The 13,125-nt window shown below is 57.1% G+C and overlaps 1 protein-coding gene across 3 annotated transcripts in view; it reads left to right on the forward strand.

The window, feature by feature from the left end:
• Positions 1-13,125, forward strand: part of LOC144806287 (uncharacterized) — a 163,894-nt gene that overhangs the window by 57,479 nt on the left and 93,290 nt on the right. The window contains exon 1 of one of the 3 annotated variants that reach the window (XM_078672675.1): positions 3,696-3,817. The exons of the other annotated variants lie outside the window; for them this stretch is intronic. The gene's annotated coding sequence lies outside the window, so the exon portion shown is untranslated. Of the gene's footprint in view, positions 1-3,695; positions 3,818-13,125 lie in introns of those variants that run through there. 3 annotated transcript variants of the gene reach the window in all.

Raw genomic sequence — 13,125 nt, forward strand, 5'->3', positions numbered from 1 at the left:
CCCCCCCCCCCCTCGTGGGGCTGCACGTGCTCTGCAGCTGGAGCCAGACCCCCTCGTGGGGCTGCCCGTGCTCTGCAGCTGGAGCCGGCCCCCCCTCGTGGGGCTGCAGGTGCTCTGCAGCTGGAGCTGGCCCCCCTCTGGGGCTGCACATGCTCTGCAGCTGGAGCCGGCCCTCCCTCGTGGGGATGCACGTGCTCTTCAGCTGGAGCCCCCCTCGTAGGCCTGCACGTGCTCTGCAGCTGGAGCCGGCCCCCCTCTGGTGCTGCACGTGCTCTGCAGCTGGAGCCACCCCCCTCGTAGGGTTGCATGTGCTCTGCAGCTGGAGCCGGACCCCCTCTGGGGCTGCACGTGCTCTGCATCTGGAGCCGGCCCTCCCTCGTGGGGATATACGTGCTCTGCAGCTGGAGCCAGCCCCCCTCGTAGGGCAGCTTGTGCTCTGCAGCTGGAGCCAGCCCCCCTCTGGGGCTGCACGTGGTCTGCAGCTGGAGCCGGACCCCCTCGTGGGGCTGCATGTGCTCTGCAGCTGGAGCCGGCCCCCCTCGTAGGGCTGCATGTGCTCTGCAGCTGGAGCCGGACCCCCTCTGGGGCTGCCCGTGCTCTACAGCTGGAGCCGCCCCCCTCGTGGGGCTGCACATGCTCTGCAGCTGGAGCCGCCCCCCTCGTGGGGCTGCATGTGCTCTGCAGCTGGAGCCGGACCCCCTCGTGGCTGCAGCTGGAGCTGGCCCCCCTCTGGGGCTGCACATGCTCTGCAGCTGGAGCCGCCCCCCTCGTGGGGCTGCCCGAGTTCTGCAGCTGGAGCTGGCCCCCCCTGGTGGGGCTGCACGTGCTCTGCAGCTGGAGCCGCCCCCCTGGTGGGGCTGCACGTGCTCTGCAGCTGGAGTCGCCCCCCCTTGTGGGGCTGCACGTGCTCTACAGCTGGAGCTTGCCCCCCTGGTGGGGCTGCATGTGCTCTGCAGATGGAGCTGGCCCACCCTCGTGGGGCTGCACGTGTTCTGCAGCTGGCGCCGGCCCCCCTCTGGGGCTGCATGAGATCTGCAGCTGGAGCCGGCCACCCCTCTTGGGATGCACGTGCTCTGCAGCTGGAGCCGGCCCCACTCTGGGGCTGCACGTGCTCTGCAGCTGGAGCCGCCCCCCCCCTTTGTGGGGCTGCACGTGCTCTGCAGCTGGAGCCAGACCCCCTCGTGGGGCTGCCCGTGGTCTGCAGCTGGAGCCGGCCCCCCCTCGTGGGGCTGCAGGTGCTCTGCAGCTGGAGCTGGCCCCCCTCTGGGGCTGCACGTGCTCTGCAGCTGGAGCTGGCCCCTCCTCGTGAGGCTGCACGTGCTCTTCAGCTGGAGCCGTCCCCCCCTCGTAGGCCTGCATGTGCTCTGCAGCCGGAGCCGGCCCCCCTCTGGTGCTGCACGTGCTCTGCAGCTAGAGCCACCCCCCCTCGTAGGGTTGCATGTGCTCTGCATCTGGAGCCGGCCCCCCTCTGGTGCTGCACGTGCTCTGCAGCTGGAGCCGCCCCCCCTCGTAGGGTTGCATGTGCTCTGCATCTGGAGCCAGACCCCCTTGTGGGGCTGCCCGTACTCTGCAGCTGGAGCCGGCCCCCCCTCGTGGGGCTGCAGGTGCTCTGCAGCTGGAGCTGGCCCCCCTCTGGGGCTGCACGTGCTCTGCAGCTGGAGCCGGCCCCCCCTCGTGAGGCTGCACGTGCTCTTCAGCTGGAGCCGGCCCCCCCTCGTGAGGCTGCACGTGCTCTTCAGCTGGAGCCGTCCCCCCCTCGTAGGCCTGCATGTGCTCTGCAGCTGGAGCCGGCCCCCCTCTGGTGCTGCACGTGCTCTGCAGCTGGAGCCGCCCCCCCCTCGTAGGGGCAGCACGTGCTCTGCAGCTGGAGCCGCCCCCCCTCGTAGGGGCAGCACGTGCTCTGCAGCTGGAGCCGGCCCCCCCTCGTGGGGCTGCAGGTGCTCTTCAGCTGGAGCCGTCCCCCCCTCGTAGGCCTGCATGTGCTCTGCAGCTGGAGCCGGCCCCCCTCTGGTGCTGCACGTGCTCTGCAGCTGGAGCCGTCCCCCCTCGTAGGGTTGCATGTGCTCTGCATCTGGAGCCGGACCCCCTCTGGGGCTGCACGTGCTCTGCAGCTGGAGCGGGCCCCCCCTCGTGGGGCTGTACGTGCTCTGCAGCTGGAGCCGGCCCCCTCGTGGAGCTGCATTTGCTCTGCAGCTGGAGCCACCCCCCTCGTGGGGCTGCACGTGCTCTGCATCTGGAGCCGGCCCTCCCTCGTGGGGCTGCACGTGCTCTGCATCTGGAGCCGGCCCTCCCTCGTGGGGCTGCCCGTGCTCTGCAGCTGGAGCCGGCCCCCTCTGGGGCTGCATGTGCTCTGCAGCTGGAGCCGGCCCCCCCCTCGTGGGGCTGCATGTGCTCTTCAGCTAGAGCCGGCCCCCCTCGTGGGGCTGCACGTGCTCTGCAGCTGGTGCCGGACCCCCTCTGGGGCTGCCTGTGCTCTGCAGCTTGAGCCGGCCCCCCTCTGGGGCTGCACATGCTCTGCAGCTGGAGACGGCCCCCCCTCGTGGGGCTGCACGTGCTCTGCAGCTGGAGCTAGCCCCCCCTCTGGGGCTGCACGTGCTCTGCAGCTGGAGCCGGCCCCCCCTATGGGGCTGCCTGTGCTCTGCAGCTGGAGCCGGCCACCCCTCTGGGGCTGCACGTGCTCTGCAGCTGGAGCCGCCCCCCCTATGGGGCTGCATGTGCTCTGCAGCTGGAGTCGCCCCCCCTCGTGGGGCTGCACGTGCTCTGAAGCTGGAGCGGGCCCCCCCTCGTGGGGCTGCCCGTGCTCTGCAGCTGGAGCCGGCCCCCCCTCTGGGGCTGCACATGCTCTGCAGCTGGAGCCCCCCCCTCTGGGGCTGCACGCGCTCTGCAGCTGGATCCGGCCCCCCCTCTGGGGCTGCACGTGCTCTTCAGCTGGAGCCGGCCCCCCCTCTGGGGCTGCACGTGCTCTGCAGCTGGAGCCCCCCCTCGTGGGGCTGCACGTGCTCTTCAGCTGGAGCAGGCCCCCCTCGTAGGGCTGCATGTGCTCTGCAGCTGGAGCCAGCCCCCCTCTGGGGCTGCACGTGCTCTGCAGCTGGAGCCGGCCCCCCTCGTGGGGCTGCATGTGCTCTGCAGCTGGAGCCGGCCCCCCCTCTGGGGCTGCACGTGCTCTGCAGCTGGAGCCGCACCCCCTCGTAGGGCTGCATGTGCTCTGCAGCTGGAGCCGGATCCCCTCTGGGGCTGCACGTGCTCTGCAGCTGGAGCCGGCCCCCTCGTGGGGCTGCCCGTGCTCTGCAGCTGGAGCCGCCCCCCCTCGTAGGGCTGCATGTGCTCTGCAGCTGGAGCCGGCCCCCCCCAGTGGGGCTGCACGTGCTCTGCAGCTGGAGCCGTCCCCCCTCTGGGGCTGCATGTGCTCTGCAGCTGGAGCCGCCCCCCCCAGTGGGGCTGCACGTGCTCTGCAGTTGGAGCCGGACCCCCTCTGGGGCTGCACGTGCTCTGCAACTGGAGCCGGCCCTCCCTCGTGGGGCTGTACGTGCTCTGCAGCTGGAGCCGGCCCCCCTTGTAGGGCTGCACGTGCTCTGAAGCTGGAGGTTGGGGGAAGGAGGGGTTGAGAAAGCTTTTCTAGCTGCAGAAAGGGAAGTGAAGCCATGTGATGCTGCGAGGAAAGAGGAAGCAGGGCAGCCTCGAGCGCAGTGTGACGCCTGCTCTGAGCTCACCACACACTGGGCCACGCCCCACTGCTCTGGGAACAAGGAACACTTGAATGTCGAGAGAGCTTTGTACAACGCCTGAAGCCACCTTTGACGACTGGCAGAAGAGGCAGGTAAGCAGGGCTGACCTGACAGCTCAATGTATGGCAGAAGAGGCAGTAAGCAGGGCTGTCCTGACAAGTGAATGTATGGCAGAAGAGGCAGGTAGGCAGGGCTGCACTGGCCTGACAGGTCAATGTATGGCAGAAGAGGCAGGTAAGCAGGGCTACACTGGCCTGACAAGTCAATGTATGGCACAAGAGGCAGGTAAGCAGGGCTGCACTGGCCTGACAGGTCAATGTATGGCAGAAGAGGCAGGTAAGCAGGGCTGACCTGACAGCTCAATGTATGGCAGTAGAGGCAGGTAAGCAGGGCTGCACTGGCCTTATGAGTCAATGTATGGCAGAAGATGCAGATAAGCAGGGCTGACCTGACAGGCCAATGTATGGCAGAAAAGGCAGGTAAGCAGGGCTGCACTGGCATGACAGGTCAATGTATGGCAGAAGAGGCAGGTAAGCAGGGCTGCACTGGCCTGACAGATCAATGTATGGCAGAAGAGGCAGGTAAGCAGGGCTGCACTGGCCTGACAGGTCAATATATGGCAGAAGAGGCAGGTAAGCAGGGCTGCACTGGCCTGACAGGTCAATGTATGGCAGAAGAGGCAGTTAAGCAGGGCTGACCTGACAGGCCAATGTATGGCAGTATAGGCAGGTAAGCAGGGCTGCACTGGCATGACAGGTCAATGTATGGCAGAAAAGGTAGGTAAGCAGGGCTGCACTGGCCTCACAAGTCAATGTATGGTAGAAGAAGCAGGTAAGCAAGCCTGCCCTGGCCTGACATATCAATGTATGGCAGAAGAGGCAGGTAAGCAGGGCTTACCTGATAGGCCATGTATGGCAGAAGAGGCAGGTAAGCAGGGCTGCACTGGCCTGACAGGTCAGTGTATGGCAGAAGAGGCAGGTAAGCAGGGCTGACCTGACAGGTGAATGTAAGGCAGAAGAGGCAGTAAGCAGGGCTGACCTGACAGGTGAATGTATGGCAGAAGAGGCAGGTAAGCAGGGCTGCACTGGCCTGACAGGTCAATGTATGGCAGAAGAGGCAGGTAAGCAGGGCTGCACTGGTCTGACAGGTCAATGTATGGCAGAAGAGGCAGGTAAGCAGGGCTGCACTGGCCTGACAGCTCAATGTATGGCAGAAGAGGCAGGTAAGCAGGGCTGCACTGGCCTGACAGGTCAATGTATGGCAGAAGAGGCAGGTAAGCAGGGCTGACATGACAGGTCAATGTATGACAGAAGAGGCAGGTAAGCAGGGTTGACCTGACAGGTCAATGTATGGCAGAAGAGGCAGGTAAGCAGGGCTGACCTGACAGGTCAATGTATGGCAGAAGAGGCAGGTAAACAGGGCTGATCTGACAAGTCAATGTATGGCAGAGGAGGCAGGTAAGCAGGGATGCACTGGCCTGAAAGGTCAATGTATGGCAGAAGAGGCAGGTAAGCAGGGATGCACTGGCCTGACAGGTCAATGTAAGGCAGAAGAGGCAGGCAAGCAGGGCTGCACTGGCCTGACAGGTCAATATATGGCAGAAGAGGCAGGTAAGCAGGGCTGCACTGGCCTGACAGGTCAGTGTATGGTAGAAGAGGCAGGTAAGCAGGGCTGACCTGACAGCCCAATGTATGGCAGAAAAGGCAGGTAAGCAGGGCTGCACTGGCATGACAGGTCAATGTATGGCAGAAAAGGTAGGTAAGCAGGGCTGCACTGGCCTCACAAGTCAATGTATGGCAGAAGAAGCAGGTAAGCAAGCCTGCCCTGGCCTGACAGATCAATGTATGGCAGAAGAGGCAGGTAAGCAGGGCTTACCTGATAGGCCATGTATGGCAGAAGAGGCAGGTAAGCAGGGCTGCCCTGACAGCCCAATGTATGGCAGAAAAGGCAGGTAAGCAGGGTTGCACTGGCATGACAGGTCAATGTATGGCAGAAAAGGTAGGTAAGCAGGGCTGCACTGGCCTCACAAGTCAATGTATGGCAGAAGAAGCAGGTAAGCAAGCCTGCCCTGGCCTGACAGATCAATGTATGGCAGAAGAGGCAGGTAAGCAGGGCTTACCTGATAGGCCATGTATGGCAGAAGAGGCAGGTAAGCAGGGCTGCACTGGCCTGACAGGTCAGTGTATGGCAGAAGAGGCAGGTAAGCAGGGCTGCACTGGCCTCACAAGTCAATGTATGGCAGAAGATGCAGGTAAGCAGGGCTGCCCTGGCCTGACAGGTCAATGTATGGCAGAAGAGGCAGGTAAGCAGGGCTGACCTGATAGGCCATGTATGGCAGAAGAGGCAGGTAAGCAGGGCTGCACTGGCCTGACAGGTCAGTGTATGGTAGAAGAGGCAGGTAAGCAGGGCTGACCTGACAGCCCAATGTATGGCAGAAAAGGCAGGTAAGCAGGGCTGCACTGGCATGACAGGTCAATGTATGGCAGAAAAGGTAGGTAAGCAGGGCTGCACTGGCCTCACAAGTCAATGTATGGCAGAAGAAGCAGGTAAGCAAGCCTGCCCTGGCCTGACAGATCAATGTATGGCAGAAGAGGCAGGTAAGCAGGGCTTACCTGATAGGCCATGTATGGCAGAAGAGGCAGGTAAGCAGGGCTGCACTGGCCTGACAGGTCAGTGTATGGCAGAAGAGGCAGGTAAGCAGGGCTGCACTGGCCTCACAAGTCAATGTATGGCAGAAGATGCAGGTAAGCAGGGCTGCCCTGGCCTGACAGGTCAATGTATGGCAGAAGAGGCAGGTAAGCAGGGCTGACCTGACAGGCCAATGTATGGCAGAAAAGGCAGGTAAGCAGGGCTGCACTGGCATGACAGGTCAATGTATGACAGAAAAGGTAGGTAAGCAGGGCTGCACTGGCCTCACACATCAATGTATGGCAGAAGAAGCAGGTAAGCAAGCCTGCCCCGGCCTGACAGATCAATGTATGGCAGAAGAGGCAGGTAAGCAGGGCTTACCTGATAGGCCATGTATGGCAAAAGAGGCAGGTAAGCAGGGCTGCACTGGCCTGACAGGTCAGTGTATGGCAGAAGAGGCAGGTAAGCAGGGCTGACCTGACAGGTCAATGTAAGGCAGAAGAGGCAGTAAGCAGGGCTGACCTGACAGGTGAATGTATGGCAGAAGAGGCAGGTAAGCAGGGCTGCACTGGCCTGACAGGTCAATGTATGGCAGAAGAGGCAGGTAAGCAGGGCTGCACTGGCCTGACAGCTCAATGTATGGCAGAAGAGGCAGGTAAGCAGGGCTGCACTGGCCTGACAGGTCAATGTATGGCAGAAGAGGCAGGTAAGCAGGGCTGACATGACAGGTCAATGTATGACAGAAGAGGCAGGTAAGCAGGGCTGACCTGACAGGTCAATGTATGGCAGAAGAGGCAGGTAAGCAGGGCTGACCTGACAGGTCAATGTATGGCAGAAGAGGCAGGTAAACAGGGCTGACCTGACAAGTCAATGTATGGCAGAGGAGGCAGGTAAGCAGGGATGCACTGGCCTGAAAGGTCAATGTATGGCAGAAGAGGCAGGTAAGCAGGGATGCACTGGCCTGACAGGTCAATGTAAGGCAGAAGAGGCAGGTAAGCAGGGCTGCACTGGCCTGACAGGTCAATATATGGCAGAAGAGGCAGGTAAGCAGGGCTGCACTTGCCTGACAGGTCAATGTATGGCAGAAGAGGCAGTTAAGCAGGGCTGACCTGACAGCCCAATGTATGGCAGAAAAGGCAGGTAAGCAGGGCTGCACTGGCATGACAGGTCAATGTATGGCAGAAAAGGTAGGTAAGCAGGGCTGCACTGGCCTCACAAGTCAATGTATGGCAGAAGAAGCAGGTAAGCAAGCCTGCCCTGGCCTGACAGATCAATGTATGGCAGAAGAGGCAGGTAAGCAGGGCTTACCTGATAGGCCATGTATGGCAGAAGAGGCAGGTAAGCAGGGCTGCACTGGCCTGACAGGTCAGTGTATGGCAGAAGAGGCAGGTAAGCAGGGCTGCACTGGCCTCACAAGTCAATGTATGGCAGAAGATGCAGGTAAGCAGGGCTGCCCTGGCCTGACAGGTCAATGTATGGCAGAAGAGGCAGGTAAGCAGGGCTGACTTAATAGGCCATGTATGGCAGAAGAGGCAGGTAAGCAGGGCTGCACTGGCCTGACAGGTCAGTGTATGGTAGAAGAGGCAGGTAAGCAGGGCTGCACTGGCCTCACAAGTCAATGTATGGCGGAAGATGCAGGTAAGCAGGGCTGCACTGTCCTGACAGGTCAGTGTATGGCAGAAGAGGCAGGTAAGCAGGGCTGGACTGGCCTCACAAGTCAATGTATGGCAGAAGATGCAGGTAAGCAGGCTGCACTGGCCTCACAAGTCAATGTATGGCAGAAGATGCAGGTAAGCAGGGCTGACCTGACAGGTCAATGTATAGCCGAAGAGGCAGGTAAGCAGGGTTGGCCTGACAGGTCAATGTATGGCAGAAGAGGCAGGTAAGCAGGGCTGACCTGACAGGTCAATGTATGGCAGAAGAGGCAGGTAAGCAGGACTGCACTGGTCTGACAGGACATCTATGGCAGAAGAGGCAGGTAAGCAGGGCTGCACTGGCCTGACAGGTCAATGTATGGCAGAAGAGGCAGGTAAGCAGGGCTGCACTGGCCTGACAGGTCAATGTATGGCAGAAGAGGCAGGTAAGCAGGGCTGTACTGGCCTGTACTGCCGCCTGGCAGTGCCAGAAGAGCTGACCTGACAGGTCAATGTATGGCAGATTTGTGTGGCTAATTTTGGGTCTTTTTATGGCCTGGTGGGTCGGGGTTATTGCTGATTTCCCTAACATCACCACAAATATTGCCTGTAGCAAGTACAAATACATAGTCTCCCAAAGCTCGCAAAACACTTATATACAGCATATCTTTACACACTCAAAACTGCATTTGCAGTGCAAAAGGTCTCGCATTACTGAATGTTTGACCTATTGGTGTTGCATTATTATTAGCAATGCCAATAGCTCAAACTTTAATAATGCAAGACCGATTGCATTGCAAATGCTTGTTTAAAGTGTTGCAGGGTGGGATGAATGGGGCACCGGAGTGGATGGCCTTCATAGTTGCGGCAGTCTCGTTTGTGGTGATGACGCTCCACATGGCCAAGGTCCTTTCTTTAGCTGAGATTGGAAGGCTGGCTGTTGATGGGGACAGGATGAGGGTTGAAGTTGCATATGGATGTGATCTTGTTCCAAACGAATTTACAGATATTGATGCAGGGATCTTGTAAGGGGTGGATGTTGCTGATGGTAGCTGCAGGCACCATGAATTCTCTGATGATGGTGAAGATTTCTTTGCTGCTGCTGTTGTTGGTTTGAATGCAGTTGGCATGGGCTGTTCATTTGGCATTTCAGACTTGCTGTTGGAAGCATCTCAGTGCAGATTTGAAGACTTCCTTGTTTGTAGTGTCTTGACTCATTCACCACTTGCTTTCCAGTTGCTTTCAGTGCTGCATCGTCATCCTGAGTTCTTCTGTGTGCCAGTTGACTTGTATTCGTGATCTTGAAAGGTTTTGCTATTGTTGAGGGGTCCAGGGTGTTGGTGCAGGTGGTGATCGATTCATTGCAGTTCTCAGTGTCTTCCGTTACATTGCTGCTGTGCTTGAGGGGGTCCGGGTGCAAGTGGTGATCCATTCATTGAAGTTCTTGATGTCTTCCAATAGATTGCTGGTGTGCGTGAGGGGGTCCAGGGTGTTGGTTCCGGCGGTGATCCATTCATTGCAGTTTTTGTTGTCTTTTGTTAGTTGCTTCTGTGCTTGAGGGGTCCAGGGTGTCGGTACAGGTGGTGATACATTCATTGAAGTTCTTGATGTATTCCGTTAGGTTAGTGCTATGCTTGAAGGGGTCCAGGGATGACGATTCAGGTGGACTCAATTCATTGCAGTTCTTGATGTCTTCCATTAGGTTGCTGCTGTGCTTGAGGGGGTCCAGGGTGTTGGTGCAGGTGGTGATCCATTCATTGAAGTTCTTGATGTCTTCTTTTAGGTTGCTGCTGTGCTTGAGCGTGTCCAGGGTGTCGGTGCAGGTGGTGATCCATTTATTGCAGTTCTTGAAGTCTTGCGTTAGGTTGATGCTGTGCATGAGGTGGTCCAGAGTGTCGGTGCAGGTGGTGATCCATTCATTGAAGTTCCTGAAGTCTTGCGTTAGGTTGCTGCTGTGCTTGAGGCGTTCCAGGGTGTCGGTGCAGGTGGTGATCCATTCATTGCAGTTCTTGATGTCTTCCATTAGGTTGCTGCTGGTATGCTTGAGGGGGCCAGGGTGTTGCTGCGGGTGGTGATCCATTCATAGCAGTTCATGATGTCTTCCATTAGCTTGCTGCTGTGCGTGAGGGGGTCCAGGGTGTTGGTGGAGGTGGTGATTCATTCATTGTAGATCTTGATGTCTTCCGTTAGGTTGCTGCTGTGCTTGAGGGTGTCCAGGGTGTCGATGCAGGTGGTGATCCATTCATTGCAGTTCTTGATGTCTTCCATTAGGTTGCTGCTGGTATGCTTGAGGGGGCCAGGGTGTTGCTGCGGGTGGTGATCCATTCATAGCAGTTCATGATGTCTTCCATTAGCTTGCTGCTGTGCGTGAGGGGGTCCAGGGTGTTGGTGGAGGTGGTGATTCATTCATTGTAGATCTTGATGTCTTCCGTTAGGTTGCTGCTGTGCTTGAGGGTGTCCAGGGTGTCGATGCAGGTGGTGATCCATTCATTGCAGTTCTTGATGTCTTCCGTTAGGTTTCTGCTGTGCTTGAGGAGTCCAGGGTGTTGGTGCAGGTGGTGATCCATTCATTGAAGTTCTTGATATCTTCCGTTAGGTTGCTGCTGTGCATGAGGGGGGGTCCTGTGTTTTGGTGCAGGTGGTGACCCATTCATTGCAGTTTTTGGTGTCTTTCGTTAGGTGCTTCTGTGCTTGAGGGGGTCCAAGGTGTTGGTGCAGGTGGAGATTTATTCATTGAAGTTCTTGATGTCTTCTGTTAGGTTGCTGCTGTGCTCGGGGGTCCAGGGTGTCGATGCACTTGGTGATTCATTCACTGAAGTTCTTGATGTCTTCTGGTAGTTTGCTGCTGTGCTTGAGGGTGTCCAGGGTGTCGGTGCAGGTGGTGATCCATTCATTGTAGTTCTTGATGTCTTCCTTTAGGTTACTGATGTGCATGAGGGGATCAGGGTGTCAGTGCAAATGGTGTTCCATTTATTGCAATTCTTGTTGTCTTTCTTTAGGTTGCTGCTGTGCTTGAGGGGGCTAGGGTGTTGGTGCAGGTGGAGGTCCATTCATTGAAGTTCTTGATGTCTTCCGTTAGGTCGCTACTGTGCTTGAGGGTGTCCAGGGTGTTGATGCAGGTGGTGATCCATTCATTGAAGTTCTTGATGTCTTCCGTTAGGTTGCTGCTGTGCATGATGAGGGGTCCTGGGTGTTGGTGCAGGTGGTGACCCATTCATTGCAGTTTTTGGTGTCTTTCGTTAGGTGCTTCTTTGCTTAAGGGGGTCCAGGGTGTTGGTGCAGGTGGTAATTTATTCAGTGAAGTTCTTGATGTCTTCTGTTAGGTTGCTGCTGTGCTCGGGAGTCCAGGGTGTCGATGCACTTGGTTATTCATTCACTGAAGTTCTTGATGTCTTCTGTTAGTTTGCTTCTGTGCTTGAGGGGGTCCAGGGTGTCTGTGCAGGTGGTGATCCATTCATTGTATTTCTCGATGTTTTCCGTTAGGTTGCTGCTGTGCTTGAGGGGGTCCAGGTTGTCGGTGCAGGTGGTGATCCATTCATTGCAGTTGTTGATGTCTTCCTTTAGGTTGCTGCTGTGCTTGAGGGGGTCCAGGGTGTCGGTACAGGTGGTGATACATTCATTAAAGTTCTTGATGTATTCTGTTAGGTTAGTGCTGTGCTTGAAGGGGTCCAGGGATGACGATTCAGGTGGACTCAATTCATTGCAGTTCTTGATGTCTTCCATTAGGTTGCTACTGTGCTTGAGGGGATCCAGGTTGTCGGTGCAGGTGGTGATCCATTCATTGCAGTTGTTGATGTCTTCCTTTAGGTTGCTGCTGTGCTTGAGGGGGTCCAGGGTGTCGGTACAGGTGGTGATACATTCATTAAAGTTCTTGATGTATTCTGTTAGGTTAGTGCTGTGCTTGAAGGGGTCCAGGGATGACGATTCAGGTGGACTCAATTCATTGCAGTTCTTGATGTCTTCCATTAGGTTGCTGCTGTGCTTGAGGGGATCCAGGGTGTTGGTGCAGGTGGTGACCCATTCATTGCAGTTTTTGGTGTCTTTCGTTAGGTGCTTCTTTGCTTAAGGGGGTCCAGGGTGTTGGTGCAGGTGGTAATTTATTCAGTGAAGTTCTTGATGTCTTCTGTTAGGTTGCTGCTGTGCTCGGGAGTCCAGGGTGTCGATGCACTTGGTGATTCATTCACTGAAGTTCTTGATGTCTTCTGTTAGTTTGCTTCTGTGCTTGAGGGGGTCCAGGGTGTCTGTGCAGGTGGTGATCCATTCATTGTATTTCTCGATGTTTTCCGTTAGGTTGCTGCTGTGCTTGAGGGGGTCCAGGTTGTCGGTGCAGGTGGTGATCCATTCATTGCAGTTGTTGATGTCTTCCTTTAGGTTGCTGCTGTGCTTGAGGGGGTCCAGGGTGTCGGTACAGGTGGTGATACATTCATTAAAGTTCTTGATGTATTTTGTTAGGTTAGTGCTGTGCTTGAAGGGGTCCAGGGATGACGATTCAGGTGGACTCAATTCATTGCAGTTCTTGATGTCTTCCATTAGGTTGCTGCTGTGTTTGAGGGGATCCAGGGTGTCGGTGCAGGTGGTGATCCATACATTGCAGTTCTTGATGTCTTCCGTTAGGTTGCTGCTGTGGAGGTGTCCAGGGAGTAGGTGCAGGTGGTGATCCATTCATTGAAGTTCTTAATGTCTTCCATTAGGTTGCTGCTGTGCTTGAAGGGGTCCAGGGTGTTGGTGCAGATGGTGATCCATTCATTGAAGTTCTTGAAGTCTTGCGTTAGGTTGCTGCTGTGCTTGAGGGGGTCCAGGGTGTTGGTGCAGGTAGTGATCCATTCATTGCAGTTCTTTATTTCTTCGGTTAGGTTGCTGCTGGTATGCTTAAGGGGGCCAGGGTGTTGATGCAGGTGGTGATCCATTCATTGCAGTTATTAATGTCTTCCCTTAGGTTCCTCTTGTGCTTGAGGGGGTCCAGGTTGTCGGTGCAGGTGGTGATCCATTAATTGCAGTTCTTGATGTCTTCCTTTAGGTTGCTCCTGTGCTTGAGGGGTCCAGGGTGTTGGTGCAGGTGGTGATCCATTCATTGCAATTTTTGGTGTCTTTCATTAGGTGCTTCTGTGCTTGAGGGGGTCCAGGGTGTCGGTGCAGGT

The sequence above is a fragment of the Lissotriton helveticus genome (assembly GCF_964261635.1).
Source record: "Lissotriton helveticus chromosome 1_1 unlocalized genomic scaffold, aLisHel1.1 SUPER_1_unloc_6, whole genome shotgun sequence".
NCBI lineage: Eukaryota > Metazoa > Chordata > Amphibia > Caudata > Salamandridae > Lissotriton > Lissotriton helveticus.